Source organism: Sarcophilus harrisii, chromosome 5 (assembly GCF_902635505.1).
Source record: "Sarcophilus harrisii chromosome 5, mSarHar1.11, whole genome shotgun sequence".
Lineage (NCBI taxonomy): Eukaryota > Metazoa > Chordata > Mammalia > Dasyuromorphia > Dasyuridae > Sarcophilus > Sarcophilus harrisii.
Window position 1 is genome coordinate 68,963,131 of NC_045430.1, and position 24,704 is coordinate 68,987,834.

Consider the following 24,704-nt stretch of genomic DNA (forward strand, 5'->3'; position numbering starts at 1 on the left):
TTGACCTTATCTTGGTGTACGGTGTTAAGTGTGGATCAATGCCTAGTTTCTGCCATATTATTTTCCAATTTTCCCAGCAATTTTTATCAAACAGTAAGTTCTTATCCCCAAAGCTGGGGTCTTTGGGTTTGTCAAAGACTAGGTTGCTATATTTGTTGACTGCCAAACTCTATTCTTTATCCATAGAATGATTTCCAAGTCTCTTATCTCTTGAGTTCTCTCCCCAGGCTGTCATACCTGTAGCACTAATTACATTCTCTTTTCCCCATTTTTACTTCTGGGTGAACCAATTTACCTCTATTATCTTCTTGAATCCCCTTATATCATTGATTTTTGGCTTGTCGGGTTTCAGTTTTTGATCATTTACCATTCAGGATCCTACACGTATGCTGCTGAATAAAACTTGAGAAAATAATGAATCCATGTTGATTGGGTCCACTCCAGATTTATTTTACATGATTTCAGCTGGCCTCACGGATACCTCAGTTAACTTGGTATGTCTCTTACCATTATGGCTTTTCTCAGCCGTGTGGTTCTTTCTCAAATTTCCCATGGTTTCGTATACTTCTCAGCTGTGAGAACCTTACCTTATTCACTGGAAAAATTGAAGTCATTCACTAAGCCTTTTCTCCCCTCTTCCAGTTAGCCATATGCCTTTGAATACTATTTCTTCCTTTATCCTTTTTTCACATGAAGAGATAATACTTCTTGCTAAGTTTAATCCCTCTATATGTACAAGTGATCTCATTTCATTCTTTTTTTCTTCCAGATTGCCCTCCTCTATTATTTCTAGTGTTCTTCAGTATCTGTTGACTATTTCTACAACATGCCCATGTCTCCTTTATCCTCCTTTATTTAATCTATCCAGCTTCACTTGGTAGTAATTCATACTTCTCCTGTCTACAGTAGGTATCTCCACATACTTTACTCTTGATCTCTTTTTAAATCTCATCTTTTTATTAAACTTTCTTTTTAACTTTCAAGTCTGGCTTCTGATCTTATAATTCAACTGAAATTGCTTTTTCAAAGTGTGTACTAGCTATTTCTTAATTGCTAAATCTAGTGACTTTTTCTCAGCCTTTGTCTTACTTGACCTCTGCAGTCTTTGTCATTATGGATCACTTTCTTGATGTTTTCTTTTCTCTAATTTCTTGAAATATACCTCTATCTAAGTTCTCCTCCTACCTAACTTTCTGCACTTTTTTCCATTTCCTTTGCTGGATTTTCATCAAGGTCATGCCAGCTACTCCTGCTTAGGTTCCCCTTTCTTCTCCCTCTCTACTCTGTACTTGGTGATCTTACTCGGTTCTATAGATTCAATTTGCATTTCTATACTGATGATTCTTAAATTTACATACCTCAGCTTTAATCTCTCTTCTGACCTCTAGTCTCTCAAGACTGCCTGTTAAGACATCTTTTATTTGGTATTTGGTGGATATCTTAAATTCATCTTGTCTAAAACTGAAGTTATTATCTCCTCTTCCTTCCCCCCCCCCAAAAAAAAATTTCTCCACTTTCAGTCTTCCCTGTTGGTGTTGAGAGTGCTACCATTTCCCCAGTTCCTAGAATGGTTACCTTGGTGTCATCCTTGGTTCCTAGCAGTTTTTCATCTCCTATGTTTAATTTGTTGTCAAGGTCTCCCTTCTCTCTTCTGGCATTGCCACCACCCTGTTATAGGCCCTCATCATCTCATGCCTGGACTATTGCAACAACTTGCTGATTAGTCTGCTTGCCACCAATTGTCTTTGTTTTTTTCTTTCTTTTTTTTTTTTTTAAACTCCAGTCCTTCTTCCATTTAGATCTATAGTGATCTTTCTAACAGTCAAGTCTGACTGTCACTTTCTTTCCCAGCAAACTTCATTGGCTCTCTGAATCAAATATAAAATCCTATTTATCATTCAAAAGCTTCTGTAATCTGATACCTCCACCCAACCCCCATCCATTTTCCAGTTTTCTTATACCTTACCCAGGGGTCCTCAAACTACGGCCCACAGGCCAGATGCGACAGCTGAGGACGTTTATCCCCCTCACCCAGGGCTATGAAGTTTCTTTATTTAAAGGCCCACAAAACAAAGGTTTTGTTTTTACTATAGTCTGGCCCTCCAACAATCTGAGGGACAGTGAACAGGACCCCTATTTAAAAAGTTTGAGGACCCCTGCTTTACACCCTTTCATAGCCTCTGGAACTTATGACACTGATTCCTTACTATTCCTCCTATATCATACTTTCCTAACTCTGCAGATTTTCACTTTCTTTCATGTGTGGAATGATCTCCCTTCTCTTTTCTACCTTGTGACTTTCCTGGCTTCTTTCAAATATCAACTGAAATCCCATCTTGTAATGGAAGCCTTTCCTTAGTGCCTTCCCTCTTAATTATTTCTAATTTATCTTATATATGACTTTCTTATACATAGTTATTTGCATGTTGTGAACTTCAAAAGAGAATATACTATTTTTACTTTTGTATCAATAACATTTAGAGTAGGGAAAAGATAAGCATTCTTCCTGCTTTTCTGCCAGGCATTATGATAATTGCTTTTTACAAAGAGTGTCTTGTTTGATTTTAGTGTGGTCACTGGTACATAATCGATGCTTAATAAATGTTTGACTGACTTGCTTCATCTTTTCTAGGAATCTTAATAGTCCTTGTGGCCATGTAGTTTCATCCATAGTTACTGTGAAGTTACTTTCTTTCTATAAGCTTGTGACCTAGATCCTATATCTATAAAATTTCTTTATTGTTTCATTTGTTATTTAGCCTAGTTTTGTTCTTATTTTCAGCTTTGTTTCCCGAGTTGGGACTTAAGGTCAGGGTCAAATGTTGACTGCTTTTTTTATACTCCTGGATGGGATGATGTGCTCCTGTTTTACCCTGATCTGTATTATCTGGGCTCCTACCGCAGGCCCTGACTTCCACTGGTATCCCTGGACAAAATGCTAGTAGATACTAAGGCCAAATATATTCTCTTTGTAACAGAGAATTGAGATCTTCAGAGTACAAGTAGTGCTCAGGTTGATGACTTGCAACCTTTCAGATCCGCTTGATTAGGTGGTTAATCACTGTCCTCTTGAGTTCTGAACTCTGCAGGTGTTTGACTATCCTGGGGTTCCCTTTTGGAATTCTCTGGGCTTCCTGGTATCTGGTAGACTGCACTGCTACAGCCTTATAGTATCCTAGGATTGCTTTTCATCAAGGCTGGGAAGTCTCCAAGGTCTGTGCTTCCCTCCACTCTACTCCCGTTTCTTTGGCTGTTTTCCTTTCTTCCCCTCCTCCCACCTTAGTTTAGATGAAGTGATTGTAGTTTTTTGTTTTTGTTTTTTTCATTTGTTAAATCATTTAAACTAATGTTCTTTTTTTGGTCTATGATAGAATATATATCTGAGAATTAGATTATTCTTTTTCTCTTTATTCCACTGTCTTGGCTTGAAGTACCTTTAATCATTTCCTTATTTGAATTCTTATAGAACTCTTATTTGTATTCTTTTGTATTGTAGTTATATGTTATTTGATGGTTATGTATTTCAATAGTAAGAATGCTTGATGTTGAATCAGAAGGCCTGCATTCACATTAAAAAAAAAACAAAAACAAAAATCTTTCTGACTTTGGGCATGTTACTTAGTTATTCCTACCTTCAGTTATCAAATTTCTAAAGAAAAGAGGTTTGACTAGATTTCTAAGTTTCCTTCCAGTTTTAAATCTTTGGTCTCATCTGATCTCTCTTAGATTATGTAACCATTTAATGAGGATGTACAGTATCTGGAATATAATGTTACCAGTAAATATTTTTGAATTGTAAATGATGTTACTTTTGAGGTTTTAAACCTGAGCTAATTTTGTTTCTTTTGGTATCTGATATATACTTACAAATGTACCTGTTGTCTTTTTCTTTAGAATGAAAGCTCCTTAACAGCAAAGGACTATTTTTGTTTTTGCTCTGTATCCTGGTGTGTGGTCTAAAATAAGCATTTAATAAAATGCTTAATGGATTCTAAATGTACTCCTTAGAGCTTTAGGCAAAACAATCAAGGAAAATAAGAAAATCCCTTTGTGACCATGATATAAAAGAAACTCATGAAACTGCTGAGGTTCAGGAGGAGACCCCAAAAGATTGGGATCACAGACCAGTATTGTGAGGTATCTCAAAAGAATTTGCAGGCTTGAATCCATCTTTAAGTCAAAGGGCAAAGTTTATTGTAATTGTAATGCCAATTGAAGTTGGGGCTAAGTTCCAGAAGGATTTAGTAATAAAACCAGAAGCAAGGAGACAAATTTATCCAGTTCTTCATGTCAGTTTTGTGGCCTAGAGATAGAACTGAAGAGTGGTCTATTCACTATTGTCTCAAGAATTTGATTATCATTGACCAGCAAATTATCTGTTTGACATTCAGTAATGTTTGTAGGACTATCCTAAGGCCAGAAGACTTTAAAATCAGACAGATTGTTATAACAAAAGCACTCTAAGTTTAGGTGACCCCGTCACTGTTATATTTTCCCCTAGGAGCTATACCCCATCACTTCCCCTCTCAGGAAGTTTGTACCCCAAATTTATTTGGGACAGAGATGGGGGTCTCATCATCCAGAGCTGTTTCATGCCAATAAGAAGTGTAGATCTGTCTCTGCCTAGTGGGGTGCAGACTGAGGAGGGGAGGCATGAGACTTGAAGATGGCAGGCAGCAAGACCATCCGAGGGTGTTGAATGTCAGAATCAGTTAACCAGTAGTATTCAGATTGAACAAGTATGGGGATAACAAGTTCATAGCTTGGAGTCTGGAGGAAACAAATCTCACAAGTAGATTAAAAATGCAAGGACCAAATATGAGTTAAAAAAAAAAAAAGCATAAGCAAAAGTGGAGTTCATATGGGGGTTACTAGGAACAGTAACCAGGAACCCCATCCAAAGGAAGACTTTCGGGGAGTAAATGAGGCTATTATGAATATCTCACATCCAGACAGCTCTTCCTAGGATAAATACCAAAGAACATTTCCCCCAAATCTTTGCTTTTGTCTCCTCAAAGGAGTAGGGGCAATGGATGGAATAGTGGTGTTATATACAGTGAAAGGAGTGCTCAGGGGCCTAGGGTGCAAGCACCATAACGTTTAAAAGGCATTAACCATTGGGGAGAGAGGATGACATGCAAAGTGGAGATAATTAAGCTTAAATGGGTTTGATCTCCTTTAGCAAAAACCTCTGAGCTTTTTCAGGCTTATAAGGGAAGGCTTTTCCTTTTTTAGTTACTCCTACCTTCAGTTACCTTTGTGAAACTTAAAATCTAATAGAAGAATAACACACACCTGTGCTCCATCCACTGTACCACCTAATTGCCTTTCTTCCCTTTAGCCAAATTCCTAGAAAAATTCTGTATGCTCAGTGATTCTACTTCAGTCAGTCAATAAAACTTTTAAGTATCCACTGTGTGCTAGCACTGTGCTAAGTGCTGGGAATACAAAGAAAGAAAAAAAGATAATTGGCTTTGAAGAGTTCCAGTGTAATCAGAGAAACACATGCTAACAGAGAAACTATGTACAAACTATGTACAGGATAAAAAGGAAATAATCCACAGAGGGAAGGCATTAAGAGAAAATTAAGAGAGACTGGGAAGGGTTTCCTTTAGAAGGTGGCATTTAACCTAGGACTTGAAGGAATCTTAGAAGCTATTTCTTTTCCTTTCACTCAGTCCTTAATCCTTGGCAGTCAGACTTCTGATCTTAACCTCAGTTGAAACTTTTCTCTTCAAAGTTACCAATTTTTTTTTTTTTAACTTGCCATATCTCTAGTGGCCTTTTCTTAGACCTCTTCCCTTTCTGACATCTCTAATATACTTGACACTGTTGATTATTTTCTTCCCATAAAGTTTTCATGATTCTTCCATGCCTGAATCTCCTGCCACTTGTTGACTGAATTTTCTCCAAGCTAAACATCATCTCCATTCATCTCCCACAGAATAAGAGAATAGCAAAGAGCAAAGAGAAAATTTCCTTTTAATGATTACCTATTTTTAATAAAACATAATACTACTGATAGATGCCACAATAACTAGAAATTTATGGTTATTCTTATGATAGCTGCTCTTTTTTTTTTTTCTTTTAAGTACACAGTTGATAAAAGAAGAAAAAAATATTTACTTTGTTTGAGGATTTGATATAAAATTTTTGAAAATTTCTAAAAATCTACAAGTTGTGTGCAGCAGCATGATAAATGTGGAAATATGCTTAGAAGAATTGCATATGTTTAATCTATATTGGATTACTTGCTTTCTAGGGGAGGGAGGGAGAAAAAGTTAGAATACAAGGTTTGGCAACAATGAATGTTAAAAGCTGTCTTTGCATGTATTTTGAAAAATAAGTTATTATTAAAAAAAAGAAAAATTTATAAGTTGTTTTGAGATACTTATCCTATGCAACTGAGCAGGTTTATGCAATCATAGAATGGCAGAGTCTGAAGGGACCTTCAGAGTTTCCTTTTACAATATTTTCAGCTAGACAGAAAAAAAAATGCTTCTTGTATGTAATTCATTATCTCAGGTTCTGGACATACAAAAATATGTGGTCCCTCCTCTCAAATACTTCGATGGAAGGTTTAAAAGAACAAGGTATAACTCAAGTTATATCAAATGTATAGAATAGGTCCAGATATAGGAATATGTGAGATTTGAGAAAGAGAAATCAGTTAGATAAAGGTTTTCCTTAGCTATGAATCATTCATTTCTACTTAGAGATATTCAGTAATAGGAACTTATTCCATTTTTTGAAGCTCTAATGTAGGAAGTTTTCCTTTACATTAGATGAAATTTATGCCTTGCTTCTGGATCTTTGCTCTGAATCTAAGTAGGTTTTCTGGAGATTAGTCCTTCAAGTAATGGTTTCTATCATCAAAGTAGGGATCTAGGTGGTTCAGTGGATAGAGGACCAACCCTTGAGTCAGGAAGACTTATCTTGCATTCAAATCTGGCCTCTGATATTTACTATCTGGATGACCCTGGACAAGTCGCTTACCCAGTTTGCCTTAGTTCCATATTTGTAAAATGAGCTGAAGAAGGTGGCAAATCATCTCGGTATCTTTTCCAAGAAAATTCCAAATGGGATCAGAAGAGTTAGACATAGTTGAGAGACTAAAAATTTTAAAGGCATGGATTATGTTTTGCTGGTAAAGCATGGATTGTGTCTTATACCTAGTGTAGTTATCACTATGTAACAGATAATCAGTACTTATTGATTTAGTTGAAATTTTCTCTATAGTTAAAATTTTCTCTTCAGATTAAATATCCCCAGTTCACCAATTGATCTCTTCTGTAAGATTGATTGGGTTCTTGACTAAAAAAAATCTTATTTTATAAAGTACTTCTGGAGTACTTTGGTTTGTCAAGTTAATGAGAATTTATTGAAAATTTACTACATGGTTTTAAATGGAAAAACATTTGAAGAGACATTTCTTAATGTCCAGATCCTACTTCTGGCTTCTGTGAGATAATATTCTAGGAAGAAAAGTATTAAAAGATAAAGATAGTCAAATTAATAAGGATTTATTAAGTGCTTCCAGAACAAGGCATTGTGCTAAACCCTGCAGTTACAAAGGTAAAATACAGTCCCAATTGTTAAGGAACTTGAAAAGATAACATGCTAACAGCTATGTACCAGGCACATAATAAGCACTTTATAAATGATACTTGACTTGATCTTAATGATCTGAGTTAAATTTAGTTTTCACCCTAATCCAATTTTCCAGAGAAAGGCCTTTTTGTCCTAAATCTTTTACATACTTACCTAAAAGAAAAAGTGTAAAAAAATTTTAGACTAGGAAAAAATATTTTCCTAACATTTTCCATAGAATTATAAAAGAATTGTTTAATAATCTTTCAGACATTCGAAGTCTATTTTATTTCTCTTTCGAATTATACTTTGCAGGGTAAGTTGTTTTTGGTTTTAAGTCTTTTTATTGCTTTTTATTGTATTCTAAATTTTCCTCTTGTTCATCATAGAAACTTGTAATCTTTGACTTTGTTTTCTTGGTTGAACCTGCTGGATGAATGACTTAAGCAAATAAAAATATTACCTGTTATAATATCACGTTACATTTACATTGTCTTCAGATTACAGTTGTTTTGATTCTTTCCAAAAATATAATTTAATGGTTGATGGTCTAGGGCTATGTATGAAAGTATGGTAAATAGTAATCTATGCAGCAATTTATCTGTACAAAATGAGAGAATTTTCAGTTTAATTACATGATATCAAAGATTTCATAAATCCTAATAAAGAAAATAGCTATGATGTATCAGCCTGAGTAGTTTATTTTGAACTTTTTATAGATTAATACATAAGGATGTGAACTACCCTTTACTTGTCTATAATCAAAGAAGACCTTCGTAATAAGAGGACCAAAATAACATCACTATGTTGGTGTCAATGTATAGTGTTATCCGAGTATGGCTGATCAGACTAATATTCTCATGGATTGGTAGAGCCTTCTGATATTTGAAATGGAATGAAATCTAAAATTTGTGTATCTCATGTTAATTTTTTTTTAAATTCAAAGATGTTTTATTTTTTTTTTAATTTTTATTTTTATTTAATAGCCTTTTATTTACAGGATATATGCATGGGTAACTTTACATCATTAACAATTGCCAAACCTCTTGTTCCAATTTTTCACCTCTTACCCCCCACCCCCTCCCCCAGATGGCAGGATGACCAGTAGATGTTAAGTACATTAAAATATAAATTAGATACACAATAAGTATACATGACCAAACCGTTATTTTGCTGTACAAAAAGAATCAGACTCTGAAATATTGTACAATTAGCTTGTGAAGGAAATCAAAAATGCAGGTGGGCATAAATATAGGGATTGGGAATTCAATGTAATGGTTTTTGTATCTCATGTTTCTTTTGAACTGCTTTGAAATATAAAGTCTGAGTTGGAATGAGGTACATAAATTAAATAATTAGAGTTTTCTAGGATTATTGGTAACTACCACAAAATCCTCTTCTTAAATCTACTTGATAATTTGAAATAGAAAAAAACCCAGAATTGATCTGACCATCTATTATTCTTATAAAATTTTGTTTTATAATGTAAATTACTGTAAGTGCTTACATTTTGAATTAAAACAATTTTCCCCCTAAATCAGTTATTAGTATAAATTGCTGTTTGTTTTAAAAAAAAAAAATACAAGCTTCCCCCTCCTCAGCAATTTACAAAATTATATTTTCCAATATAAAACTTTTGGGGGAAAAAAGAACATATCTTCTCTTTGACATATAATGAGATGGAAAGAATTCAGCCTTTAAAATATCAGATTATGAGTAAATTGTCAAACTTATTTTTTCAGGCTTTTTCTCAAAAAGAAAAAAAATATGCTTGATTGCATGGGTGATTGGTATAGAAAAGCTGTCATGGTTCTTGGAGGACTAACAGTCCTTTATGATGATTGGAATTCACATATTTTCTATTCCTTAATTGGGGTTATCTTGAATGCTGACTATCATTTATCCACTATTTTTATTGGTTTTGAACTGTAGACTAGCATTTTCCCTAAAGTCTGATATCCAGTCAACCCAGAAGAGATATCTCCTATTTAGCAAAGCAATGTTAGAAGGTAGGTAGCTAGAGATATAGCTCATGTCCGTAGCAAAAAAATGGCTTCAGTATATAAAGTTGGAAAGGGACCTGGAGAGTTATTTAATCCAACTCCTATCTGCAGCTTGACACAAATAACTTGAGATATTTATGACGACAGTTCATATTTGAAATTTGTGATCCTCGGTGAATCAAAAGATCCATACATATGAGTATCTACTGCAAAGAACCATGATAATGAGTTGACTTCAACTCATTATTGTTTATTCTGTAAATTACTTACTGTAAGTGCTTATGTTTTGAATTAAAACCATTTTTTCCCTAAATCAGTTGTTAGTATAAATTGTTTGCTGTTTGTTTTGAAAAATACAAGCTTCCCCCACCTGATTTCAAATTAATTTAGAATGATATATTGGTTGACTATATAGTGCATCACAAAATTAGTGAGAAAGGAGTGCCTTGGCAGGCTGTATGCAGGTATGTGCATCCCTCTTCTTCAGATACAAAAATTCTCAAAAGTTGATTTTCTAGTATCTCCTCTTAGATCCTTATATCAAAGACACCTGACTTAATGGGTAGAGTACTTTTGTCTGCAGCCAAGAAGACCTAAATTCAAATCCTTCCTCAGACACTGACTGTGTGACTATTGGTAAATCACTTGACTCTTGTCCTCAGTTTTCTCATTGGTAAAATGAAGATAATAATAACACCTATTTCCTAGACTTGTGGTAGAGATGAAAAGATAAAATATTTTGTAAACCTTAAAGTACAATATTAGCTGTTAGCTTATTATTACTATTTCCTTTGAGATTCCATATTTCCTGAAGAAATTATTTAATGAATCATTTGCATCTAAGTCTTTCATAGTCATGGAAGAGATCTTGACTATTTTTTCAATCTAGTCTTTCTATCTGCATGCTGAAACATTAGAATATATTACTCTTGGCCACAGAGAGCTTTATATATTGTAAGAGTTTAATAAATCTTCACTGAACTAAATATTGAATTCATCTTTAATTTACAATAAAAGTTAAGTGTAGATACAAATGTACCAAGTGTTTACAATCCATTAAGTATTATACTTAATTTCTTTACAAAGTTTGACACTTCATTATAGTTTCTTGTTACTCTCTGATTTCTGATCTTTCTTGATAAAGCAAATCATGGTGCCTGAGCCCCTGGCTACTGCTTTCTCCTGTCCCCTTCACCTCACTTTGAAGAGCCAGAACCAGTGCCCCAGTGTCACCATACCTATCCCCATTCTGTAAATATGTTTGTCTCATAATATGGGGTGAGGCTAACTATAACAGATTGACAACCCCACACTTTTCTTTCACTCCTTGTCTCAGGTAGCTAAAAAGTTAGATACTGTAATATCTTTTCTATAATATGAGGGCATCATGATCAGTGAACTCTTCAGGATGTCATTCATATATCCTTTGACCTCATTTCCTAATATTTCCAGATAAATAAAGAATTTCTATATATTTTTTAAAAACAGGTTTAACACATATTTCATATTAAAGTATTTTTGACTGAAAGGCTAAAAACACAGACACGTCCACCTAAATTAATGAGTGACATTCTTTCAGTATTCAAAATCAATGAATGACAGTCTTTTGGATTGTTATAATAAAGTTTGAGAGTTTTCTACATCTTGTATCTGTGAACTTGATTTTTAAAATATTTTAATAACTGTATTTTAATACTTTTGGCTTCTGTTTCGGTTCTCTATATCTTGTTTTGTGTATTTAAAAACACTGCAAGAAAGGGTCCATAGTCTTTACCAGTTCAAATCAAAAAGCACCTTTTAGGTACCACAGATATAAGCTACAGTATACAAAGAAATGAAAAATAAAATTAATAAAAACTCTTCCTGATCCTCAAGAAAAGAACTACATAGAAACCAAATACTAAGAAGGAAGGCACAGTAGCATTATAGGGATTGGAAATAAAAAAAGTAGGGACAAGGAGGGAGAGTTTTCCAGATGGGGGTAAAATAGGCAAAAATGCAGAGTTAGAAGATAGTATTGTTTGAAGAACAGTAATCAGGCAAATTCAACTAAATCAAACTTCCAAAATGGTCCATGTTGCCAAAAATGGTTAATATTAAAAAGAAACCAAGAAAATTTCAAATTTTAGTCACCAAGTATTTGTTAAAGTCCTGCTATGTACTTGGAACAACGTGCCAATACTCAAATGGATCTATAATCTCATAGATTCAGAAGTTTTCTCTGATGATTCAAGTTGCAACTTATTCATGTGTGTCCATTATGTGTGACTCTTATCCATGTGCTTCTATAAGTTTATCAGAGGGTCCAAACAACATTCTGGAAGCCTTCCTTGGTTTCTCCTAATGTTACAATCTCCCGTTGGAGCATTGTGACTATCTGACTTGTCATCCCTTGCCCTTGGCATGTGGCCAGCCCATTTTCTCTTCCTGTCATGTAATTCCTTGATATCTTTTACTCTGTTCAGAATTCTTTCCCAGTTAGCTGTTATAGCATAAATACACTTTAAATACATGCATTTTTATCCATTATCTTCTGTGTGCTACTCATTTTTAATTTTTTGTAATTCCATGTCTTGCTGCCATATAACAATGTTGGTAAGATATTAGTATTAAAAAAAAAAAATGCCTCTTCCATCATGGTAAGCTTTGAGATCAATGAGCTTTGCATTTTCCTCAAGTCAATATAGCATGCTCTTCACCTATTCAACTTTAGGTCCATCTCATTGCTCTCATCTGTACTGTCTTACCCAGATATACATCTGAGGGATAAGCTCTTTATAGATTGTCCCTCTAAATGCATGTATATTTTGTACAATGGATGTTCTTCATCCATTTGATCTTTCCTGTGTGGATAGATAGTCCAAACTCCTTTGAGTGATTACAGATCTCTTCCAGGAGGCTCTGCAGTGTTCCGGGGCTTGATGTAATCAACACAGTGTCATCCACAAACAGGAACATCTGGAGGACCTCACCATCTACAGGTAATTCCTCTTCAACTTGGACTCTCCACTGGATCTTATCCATCGCAGTGACAAATACCCTTGGCAGATATACATCTACCTGTTTCACGCCTCATCTGTTGTTTATTATGCAGAGGATTGTTGAATGTGGTTGTTTCAGTTATATTTTTCAAGAAATTTTTAATGATTTTGATGTCTGGATAGTAGATACTTAATTGTAAAAACACTTGTAAGAGGCATCCTGTTCTATCAAGACTGTGGTAATGAACAATAGGATCTTATATTCTCTATATCTTTATCTTCATTGTGAAATGGTGAAGATGGGAGCCATTGATGAATCTTGTTTGTAGAAGCCTGTTTGTTCTCTACAAATAACATCATTAAGAATATTTTCAGTTCATGGATAGATAACTTTCACTAAGATTTTGCGTTGATGTATCCTCTTAGATGTGCCTTGACTCAGGCTAGCTCTGTGGAACTTTAGGTTCAATATTAGAATGAAATGAAATATGTTGAGATTATTCAACAATTAGCAAAAGGAAATTTAGTATAAGAGGAGAAGGATATTCAACAAAGATAGGTATTAAGATTGATTAAGAAAGCTCCTTGGGTGTTGTGTTCCTTGTGGCTATTCTGGTGATCAAGGAGTGATGTCACACAGCTGAGCCTTTAGTTCTTTGAGTCAGCCAGGTCTCAAGGATGGCCATCAAGCTATTAAAGAGAAACTAGCTTAGCCTTTATAGGGGCAGAAGTTAAAAAATACCCTAGCTCTTAACTACAGTGGCATATAGATCAATAATTATTGGTGTTGTCAACCTTTTTTTAATATTAGAGGACTGAGATTTTTTTTTCATAACTTTGTATATTGTTTCTTCAATACTGACATAGTTCTTTCTCCAATAAGAACTCCTCTATTCTTTTCTTTAAGAAAGCTTTTGTGTTTAAGAAACATGGAGCTTCTGTGTAACCTGCAAGTCTTTAGACTCTCACTTTCCTTCTTTCTAAATCATACTTTACATTTGCTTCTCCCCTTCCTTACCTTTTCTTCCTTCTCTTTGAAGTTAGAGTGTTCACTGATTTACTTTGGAGGGTCTTATCAAGTAATTCACAGATTTTTCTTTACTCTTCAACCATGGAGGCTGATTTTGGTCCAAATATTGGACTTTGATCCAATCTGATTGCTTTTTCTATCTTCATTCTTTTCTGTGCTATTTCCTCCCCCTTTATAAGGACATCTGGGTTTATGATGTTAGGGTCCTAATGTGGTGATTGCACCATCCTTGATAGAAAAAGCAGTTCATCATAATGATTTTTATAAATCATTCTCATTTTTCTTCTGTTCACAGTCCTCCTTCTATTTTCATCCTTAAATACCCTTGAAATGGCTTTGCTTAGTTGGTTATCTTGCCAAGCTTTTTAAAAATTGGTTTTACTTTCCACTGTTTTGAAATAAATATGTATTCTAAGCAACTAGATGTCACAATAGAGCAGTGGACCTGGAGTCAGAAAGGTCTGAATTCAGGTTCAGCTTCATACAGTAGTTGTGTGACCCTGAACAAGCTGCTTTTGCTTTCCTGATCTATAAACTGAGAATAATAGTAGCATCTACTTCCTAGAGTTGTGAAAATAAAGTGAGATATTTATAAAGCATTTTTAAACCTTAAGGCACTATATACTTTTATCCTTATTTCTATTAAGCTGGCGTTGCTTTTGGAAGTCATATATTTACAAATTAGCCATTTCTGAATTCTGTGGCAGTTTACCTATCAGATAAATTTCTGGAAAAAATCGTTATAATAAATGTTGTACTTTATATTGTCTACCAAAATTATTATAGTAAATGTTGATATACTTTATATTGTCTACTTATACCATTTTGATTGTCACTTGATCATTAAGTGTTCAGTTGTTTGAATTGTATACCACATATATTTTTTAATTTTTAAAAAATAATAAATCTGGTCTTAGCTATGATGAGTTATTGATAGAGACTGTACAGAGACTGTTTACTCAGCGATCACTTCCACATCAAAAATAAGTCTTTTTTTTTGTTTGATAAAATACATTTTTTGTGATTTATGTTGTTATTTGATTACACCTTTAAGGTGTGATCTTTAAGGAAGTTTTAATGTTGAAGAGGCATAGAGCTTCTGCATGATTTGCATGTCTTTAGACTCTGTCCTTCCTTCTTTCTGAACTATGCTATTCTATATACTTCTCCCTACCTTCCTTACCTTTCCTGCTTTCCCCCTGAAGTTATGAAATATCAGAGTGTTTATTGATTTAGTTTGGAGGTCTTCTCTTTAATCATGGAAGCTGATTTTAGTATATAAGCTGCAGTTGGTTTTGTGGTGTTCTTTTGGTAAAGAATAATAATTGTAATAGCTAGTATTAATATAGCTCTTTAAAGTTTGTAACATGTATGTATGTACATAATGTAACACATTACTATTGTAACACATGATGAACAAATATTCATGTCTTTGGTGGTACTATAAAACTCATTCCACTAACTTTTCTTATGAGTGAGCCATTTTTCCATTTAATTGAAACTTCTTTCTTTCTTCTGATTTGATTATAGCAAGAATGTCAAGATTGATTAGAACCTTTAGCAATATGTCTAGTCCTTGCTAATTGTATGAAGATCTCACATTTAAGAGTACTAGCAGTCAAATTAAAGATACCCTAAAAACTGTAAATCTTATAAGGCACCTACTCTCTTGTTTTCCTTCTTGTCAGTCTGCTACTATCACTATAGGAGTAAAAGAAAACTGGAAAGGTCTGAGAGTATTTACATTGTTTTTTAAATTTCATGATTTGTTTGCTGTGGTCAAAACCAAATTTATGCTGGCTAATGTCTCTGTCTGTAGTTAGCCATTCTTGAAACTTTTCTAAGATGGTAGAATATGCCCTAGCCTTAAGACCTCAAGGTTAACTACATACTATGGTAGAGTATCAGAGTAGTACTTTGTGGAGGAAACACTGAAGACACAAAAAAATGAAACAGTCTTTCAAGGAGTTTACATTCTATCAGTGAAGATTACAAGTAGCACTACTATCTATGGGAATGAGGGAAAGGTTAAGTGTCGAAGACAATATTTGAAGTGAGTTTTCAGGCAAATAGATTTTAAAAGGTAGGAGGAGAAATTGAATTTCAGGCAGAGGGAATAACTTGCAAATACAGAGATGGAAAATGGAATGTTGTGTGTAAGGAACAGCCAACAAGGCCATCTGGGTAGTCCACAGAATGAAGGAAGGATGAAGGAATATCTTTAATTTGATTTTACTGGAGGAACTGGTTGCTGAAATAGAAATAATAGAAAGACAACCATGACACCTTAGATTCATAAATACTAAGGGGTCTATTCTGAAGCAAGATTTGAGGAGAAACTATTTTAAACAGTTAAGACAAAGTATATGTAGGATTCCATAACTTGAGATTATATATGGTAAATTGATACAAGAGGGATGGAATGCTATAAATAATAAAATTCTATTGATATCAACAGAAATTGTACCCCTAAGAAAGATAAAAAGGAGAATTTCCAACTCCATACCAAGATTTTATTAAAGAGATGTAACAACTTGATTAGTTAACAGTAGAGAAAACTAGTCCCTCATAGTCTTACTTAACACCCCTCTTTTCTACCACCTCGCATATTTTGGCACAACTACATAATGAATGCTATGAGTTAGTGCTCTGGGATCCACCTCATAATTTTCCCTAGCAAGCATCAAAAATTAAATTCTTCCCTCTTTAGCACTCTTCCCTGAGAAAGTAGAGGTATAGAAAAGCTGAAACTTACTCTGCCTGTAGCTGCAGTACCTTTGCATGATAACAACAATGATTAGCTAGACAATTAAAAACAGAGAGAACTGGGGCAAAGCACATATTGGGGAAAGGGGATGGGTTAGGGTTAGGTTCCACCTAGCTCAAAGGAAAGGGATACTAGTTTTCAGCTAGGACCTACTTTCTTTACCTCTACCCCAGAAGCTATTTGGGCTGAAACCAGCGAGAAATAAATTCCCCATTGTGGGAAGAAGCTATGATAAGCTTTGAAATCCATACCTTAGAAATTCATCATCAAAGGGGAAGGAGTCAGAAAGTGAGCTCTAAGAGAATATAAGGAAAAAAGACTAAAATTATTAAAAATCTCAAGAGGAAGAAAACTCATTTAAAAACAGTGAGAACAAGTAGACAAACTAAGAAAGAAGAAATTGTTAATAGAAAGGAAGATTACTTATAGGACAGCTAAATGAATCCAAATATCTCTGAATTAATTTTTTTTAAGGAAAATAAAGCAATATCCATGAGACAAATGATTCTGTGAATTTCCATGAGAGCTTGGGAAGAAGAGAAGATGTTCCTAAGTGGTTTGTGAGAGAAATAGGAATTGTGAATGCAAAATTATGGCTCATATAACATGGGTAATTGGCATGATAGAAAACCCTGAATTGTAGTGATTAATTCCCCTGAAGAAACAAATAAAAGGACAAGTGATTGTCCTTCACTTCTATGTATTTGTGCTTCCATTCTGAAAGAAAAGAAGCAAAAAGCAATGATGTTAAAATATCTACTATTAATTATAGAAGGGAATGGAATAATGTATTTCTAAAGATGGGAGAGATTTCATGAAAAATGGCCCCAGAAAAATTAATGGGGAAAGGGTAGGTAATAACGAACTATAATCAGGAATTTCAGGGATATAGGAAAATTTCTATAATAGGGCAATACTTCTATCTTCCCTAATTCCTGTAGGAATTAATGTTGCTAAGAGTGAGGCACAGCAGAAGAAAAAAAGATTGGGGAGAAGGGGAGAAAGGGCAAGATCTGTTGTTGTTTGTCCTTTGTTTTCAAAGAGGATCATGACATTATGACTTGTTAATATACTTTCCATGATATACTTTGGTATACTTTGCCATGACATGCAAGTGAATTGGATTTAAGTGAGGGAGGTTGTTCAGGTCACCTGCCTCACTTTCCCCTCTAGAGCCATTTGAATCCTGTGGCAAGATAATAAATCAGGACGATTGGAGATGACTCTGGATGCTATGGGAGATCTTGACTTTTTTAGATCTTAACTTTTTTAAGCTAACATCTTTTACAGGTTTGACTGAAATCACACCCATTCAGTGATTAAGGCTTGGTAGTAATTGAGGCACAGAATCTCCTTTTTCAGCACAATGGCATAGAAACCAAAAAAGAAATCTAAAACATATTCCCCAAGACGTTTTCATTTCATGAGAAAGAGACTAAAGAAGGAATAAACGAGTAAAAGTCTAGAATAGAAATGGAAGAGAATTGATTAAAAGAACAAGGAAAGCTTGTTGCCTTTTTTTTAGAAATAGATGCAGAATATTTTTTAAAAAATCAACTGTAAGAAAAGAATTTGAAGGGGAAGCTTTTACTATTTAACTAAAAACATTTATCATGTATTAACATGAATCCAAAAAGACAGGAATTGCAATCATGCTGTTGAGGTTGGGAAGGAACCCCAAAAGGTTGAGGGTTGCAGACCAGTGTTGTGAGGTATCTCAAAAGAATTTGCAGGCTGAACCCATATCATAGTTCAGGGGCAAAGTTTATTGTAATTGCAATGCCAATTAAAGAGGGCTAAAGTCCAAAATTTTAGCAAAGAACCTGGAGCAAGGAGACAAATTATCCAGTTCATGTCATTGATATGCTGATGACATACTAGATTGTTAGAATTATAGCATCCTAAGGTTCGAGAGTCTCAAGATTACTGAAAAACTCCCTAAAGTTTAAGGGAAGAAATACTATTATATTCCTAGGCCAGAAGACTTATAATCATTGACAGAACAGTGGCATTCTTAGATCAAAAGGCTCCTTAAAATTATTGCTGTCTCCCCTACAATCTATATTGACAACACCAAAAAACAGAAAAGAAAGCTACATTAGGCGGAAAGAAACACAAGACCAACAAACCAATATCAACATTAAATGCATATTTAGATCCTAACAGATTTGAGCTGTTGTTGGATTTAAGTGAGGGAAAAATCTAGGAAAAATTAATTGAATTATCAGAATATATAGATATTAATACAATAATAGAAGACTAATTTCCCTTTCTATATTAGACATAAATACAATCTAAACAAAAGTGAAAAACTAAACCTAAAAAACTGATGGCATCTTCTAACTAGGACTGTATTTTTCTGCTTCACATAGAACTTATACAAAAATTGAAAATATATTATTAGTAATAATGATGGAACACAACACTAAAATTTCTGGAATGCAGTAAAAGCCGTCTTCAGATAAAAAAAAATCCACAATCGCATTAAAAATTAAAAAGTCAGCAAGTAAATCTAAAATAAGCACGCAGGTAGATATATATTGGGGGAAAAAAGGAGAAAGAAAGAGATGATCTGGAAAGAAACAAAAACCCATAGAAATGATGAAACTAAAAGCTAGTTGTAACTAATTTTATACTTACAAAATTGAAAAGCCTGTAAACAACCTGATTAAAAGAAGAAGGAATGGGGAAATTAGGTGGTGCAGTAATCAGAGTACCAGCCCTGGAGTCAGGATCTACTAGCACTTTCTAGCTGTGTGACATTGGATAAATCACTTAACTCCTATAGCCTCAGACAACAACAAAAAGGCAGAAAGCCAAATCAACAGAATGAATAAGGTAAAATCACTACAAAATCAGAATTTAAAAAAATTATCAGAATTTACTATGCACTAGTTGGTACTAAAACTGAGAACACAAGATTTAGAATACCTTGAAAAATAGATATGAAGCTATTAGAAGACAAATTAGAGAATTGAAATCAGAAAAAAAAAATAGAACTAGCTATAAAGGAACTACTAATAACAAAAACTACTGATGTGCATAGATTCACAGGAGAATTCTAATACATTTTTAAAATAATGTCTATAGTATACTTATCTCAAAAATTAAGAAAGAAGATACTCAAACTCCTTTTATGAGAAAAACATAGCCCTCATGCCTAAAATCACAGATGAAGTACAGAATATATAAAGTACAAAAGATAAACATAATATAAAGCCCAGGAGAAGTTTAAACTAATATCATTAAAGAATATTAATTCAAAATTTTAAATAAAATCTTCTCAAACATTAGAGTTTTTAATCCAATTTATCCAAGAAATCATTCATTCCAAGTTGTATTTATAACAGGAAAACAAGGATAGTTCATCATCTTAAAAATAATATAATTAATCACATTAAAAACAAAAACATTTCACAATTAGAGGATTACTTCAATAGTGCATAAAATTTTTTTGTAAAAGTACAATACTTATAGAAAATTCTATAGAATCAGCAAAGGTACTAATTGGAACAATAGCTTCAGACTACAAAAATCAATAGCATTTCTTTATATAGTACTAACAAAATCTAAGAGGCAGAAATAGAAAGAGAAATTCCATTCTAGCTAACTATAAGATAAATAAAATATTTGAGTTTCAAACTACTAAAAGAAATACTTGTGTATATTCAATTACATAGTGTCCTTTAATCAAATAATTATTTTAGTTAGAGTAGCATATAGTGCTTTTGATTGCTCAACAACAATATCACCAAAATTAATTTGCATTCTTGATGCTATACTGAACAAAGGGATACTTAGTTTTTTCAATTAGTCAAAATCATCCTTTCTCTCCCCCAAATTTTTCTATACCTTAATTAGAAAATAAAAGAAAAATATAGCTCTTATAATAAATATGAATAATGAAAACTGTTGTTTTTTCATTGGTCATGCCTATATACATAAATGTATGCGTGATTGTGTATATGTATATATCTCACACTATCTCAATTTGTACTCAGAATCCATTACCTTTTTGTCAGGAGAAAGGGACTATGTTTTATTTTGAATATTCTAGAATAATACTTCATCATTGCATTTACCAGAATTCTTAAATTTTGTAAAGTTTTTTTTTTTTATAAAATTGTTATCATTTAAATTATTTTCCTGGTTCTGTTTACTTCATTATGTATCAATTCAAATAAATCTTTACAGCTTTATCCAAAACCATTAGGTTCATAATTTTATTTCATTTTATTACATTCATATACCATAATTTGTTTGTCCATTTCCCAATTGGTAGGCTTCCCCTTCTTTCAGTTTCCAATTCTTTGCCATCACAAAAAGAGCTGCTGTAAATACTTTTGTTTATTCATTTCTTTCTGTTTTTTTCTTTCTTTGATATTTTTGGCCTATAGATATAATAGCATGATTGGGTCCAAGAATTTGCATAGGTTAATAATTTTTTTTGCCTTAGCTTCAAATTTCTTCTCAGAATGACTGAACCAATTTATAGCTGTTTCAGCAGTACAATGTTATGGTAGGGTTTGTTGTACAACATAAATAGACAACTAAAAGATATGAAAAAAGAAGGCATTCCCTAGCAGATAAGGAGTTGAAGAATATCAACAAATAGTTCTCAAGAGTTACAAACTGTTAACAATCATATGAAAGAATACAAGATGTTAATAATAAAAGGAATACAAATTTTGATTTGTATTGTAACAGCTCTTATTTGAACTCATATCCAATAAATTGACAAAAATAACTAAAGATAGGAGTAGGCAATGTTTGAGGAGTTGTGGGAAGTTGGGCATATGTATATGTTATTTGTGGGGCCCTGAGCCAGTGTAATTGGAAGACAATATTTGGAATTATGCAGATAAAGTCACTGAAATGTATAAACTTATACTCCAAGGAGATCATTGATAAGTTCACAGACACACCAAAATAATATTTATAGCAGCATTTTTTGTGGTAGCAAATATTTGGAAACAGATAGATGCCCATTGATTGAGGAATGGCTAAACAACTTGTAGTACATGAATATAATCCTAATGTTATGAAAAACAAAAGCTTGAATCTAGGGCAACTGATGAGGAACACCAAAAATTTGTGTAGCTCTGTGTGTATAATATCAAGATTATTAAATCCCTTAGTGAGTTAGTTGAAAAGTCTTTTTTTTTTTTTTTTTTTTTTTTTTTTTTTTTTTTTTTTTTTTTTTTTTTTTTTTAAGCTTTGTTGGCAGAAGACTCTAAAAGAAGGAACAGAACTTGTTTCATGGATGGAAAATGACAGAACTATTTACTTCTCATTTTGGTTGTTTTCTTTTAAAGTTAGTGATCTTTAAACTCAGAAATTTGTACAAAATTGTATAATAAGGAATTATCTGAATAATGATAGTGAACATTTGCATAGCACTGTGACAAGCCTTTTGGCATCCAATATTAGATTTAAACCTCATCATGCTGTGTTGTAAGTAATGGCAGTTGTTATTATTGTCATTTTACTGATTAGTAAAATAAGGTGTGCATGATGCATGATTTCATTATAAGAACAAGTCATACCAGACTAATTTTTATACATTTTTAAAGACAAGGTTAGTAAACTCTTGATGAGGGAAATGCTGTAGATATATTATTCCTGGCTTTCTGCAACATTATTAGTATTAAAATAAGAAATATTAATATTTTTAATTTCAGAATTTTGTGTTTTATACTTCTTTGCCATAAGTAATATTCATTTAATATTTAGCTTTGAAAGAGAAAGAAATTTTATAAATGGCATAGTCTTCCTTGCCTTTTAACATGACTCTTTTCCAAGAAGTTTTCAGGTATCATTAGAAGATCATCTATATCATCATAGAATCTTATGAGGAAGGAAAAGATCATAATATGTTAAAAATGCAGTTTGGAGTTAACATAATAGCCCCCATTCAATTCTTTCCTGGACCACTTACCTTTAAAGTTCCCTCCTGTGATCAGTATTTTAACTGTGAATTTGAAAAGAGAACAAAAACCTTTTTCTTCTCATTTTCATATAGGGAAAAGCTTGGGACAAGGTTTTAGGTTGAAGAAATAGCATTTGTTTATTTCTAGAGAAATTAAAAATGAAGTTTTAAAAATATTTCTACAATAGGTAAGACCATTACTGCTTCCTAACATTCTCATCTGGGAACTTCAGTAGGGCCTCAACATCATATAGTCCTTCATAATGCTGTGTTTATGAGCTCATAAGAATTGATGAAGATAATATGTACATGAGACTTGACTGAGATTGACACTAACACCAGAGATACACATGCCATAGTGACACTACAGAGGATAGTCAATCAATGCAAATGGATGCTGTTCCTTACCCAGAGAACTCTTGTCTCTTTCTGACCATCATTCCTCATGCTATAATTGAGCAGCTTTGTACTTATCTACTCTGTGTTTCAATTAATAAGTGGTTGCTATTTCTACCAAAGATTTATACAGTGGCAACCTTCTTACTCTAACATACATAGACTCATCAGTTTATCTTTACAGGAAATTACTTTTTCTACTAAACTACAAAGAGATATTTTCTTTTCTACAAATGCTTGTACTTGTACATTTTTTTTATCTTCCAAATAGATCCAGATTCATAATAGTCTTTTTCTCTTGACATAAGTTATCTGGTAGTCTCTTGTAATAGTATTATGAACAAGACAAAGAAATGTGGGCTTAATGCTGGCTAACATAGGTGTATTCCAAACCTGATACAGTGATTTTTAATAGATTAATGTCAAGCTGGAGCTATATATCTAGTGAGTATGTAGTGTACCAGGTTCTATCCATGATCCCATTACGTTTACTCTTTTTCTTAATGAATTGGCTGAAAGGTATACATAGTATGCTTCTAAAATTTGCAGAAGATCATAAAACTGGGAGAGGTAGGCTGGGTTGACAGAATAGTGATCCAAAACGATAGCCTCCAAAGCTAGAATTATGTGTAATTTAATAAGAGTATGTTAAATATAAGAATCAATGCTAGGTCTTCTAAGTGTGCAGTTGAGTGGTTTTTTTTGTTTGTTTGTTTTTTAATTCTTGTACTGTTGAAAGGAAAAGTGGTCCAACTATTTGGAGGGAGGAGGGAAAGACCTGTATAAAATTTTAGTGTGTAATAAAATCAATATAAATTGTGTGACATAAATTTAGAAGCATAGTGCCAACAACCAGTGATATTACAACACTTTTATACTCTGCCATGGTTATTCAGATAGTATACAAATATTTGTAAGCATTTACTATGTGCCAGCAGGTAACAATATGATCCCTACCCTCAAGACCCTCTTACATTCTAATGAGAAGGCAACATGTAAGCAATTATGTGCATACATTATAAATGGAAAGAGATAATCCCAGAGAGAAGGCACTAGAAATGAGGCAGTAGAGTTGGGATACAGAGACTGGGAAAGTCTTTCTGTAGATGAGATCTGAGCTGAGACTTGAAGGAGACCAAGGAAGGGAGGAGGTGGAAGCAGAAATGGGGACAATCAAAGAAAAAACATTGTCTGGAAATAAAGTGTTTGTCATTTGTAAAGAACAAAAGTCAAGAAAGCTGGAAGGAAGTGTAAAGTATAAGAATAATGGAAAAACAGAAAATTATAAAGATTATGAACGATTTAAAAAGCCAAATGGATTTCATATTTGATCCTGATATAGTAGGGAGCCACTGGAATTTATTGAAGGGATATGTGTGTGAGAGACAGAGAGACAGACAAATGAAAGAAAGGAGGGAGAGAGATTGTATCTCTTTTGATAGATTTGTGACTGAAGTGGAGGACAGATTTAAGGCAAGAATTCCAACTAGAACACTGTTGCAGTAGTTGAGATGATGAACATCTGTACCTAGAATGGCTGCTTTGTGAGTGGGGGAAAAAGGCAGCATATATAAAAACACTTTGAAGGTAGAAACTGTAAAGACTTGATGGTTAGAACATATCTAAAATGCCATAGTTTTGAGCAGGATATTTTAGAAGAGATGTGATCAAATTTTGTTTCTCATTTAGAGGAAGATGATGGACTTAATTGAAGCCTTTGGAAACGATACTATGTGTATAATTAGCTTGGAGAAAAGAAAAAATGGAGCTTAAGAATTACTGGTATAAAGAATAATCTGGGTACCAAAGAAGAAAGGAGAAAAATATAGCCCACTTCATTCTTGGCAAAGGTTGGGGACTATAAACATTATATATGCTGCCAGACATAATGGATGTGTTGTTTAGTTTTATGGAACTGCAATTTTCTTTTTTGATGCAATGAATGATTATTCAGGTGTCAAAAGAGATGACTATGCAGGCTTGGGGATGACGATGGTAAATGGATTTG

General features: G+C 33.4%; 1 protein-coding gene across 6 annotated transcripts in view; it reads left to right on the top strand.

Annotated features, from left to right (window-relative positions):
- The window catches only part of YAF2 (YY1 associated factor 2), an 82,558-nt gene that overhangs the window by 13,726 nt on the left and 44,128 nt on the right, over positions 1 to 24,704 (top strand). Inside the window, exons 2-3 of one of the 6 annotated variants that reach the window (XM_031940632.1) lie at positions 12,489 to 12,574; positions 24,386 to 24,546. The exons of 2 other annotated variants lie outside the window; for them this stretch is intronic. The gene's annotated coding sequence lies outside the window, so the exon portion shown is untranslated. Of the gene's footprint in view, positions 1 to 12,488; positions 12,575 to 21,602; positions 23,141 to 23,172; positions 24,547 to 24,704 lie in introns of those variants that run through there. 3 more of the 6 variants (XM_031940631.1, XM_031940634.1, XM_031940633.1) reach the window with 3 other exon arrangements.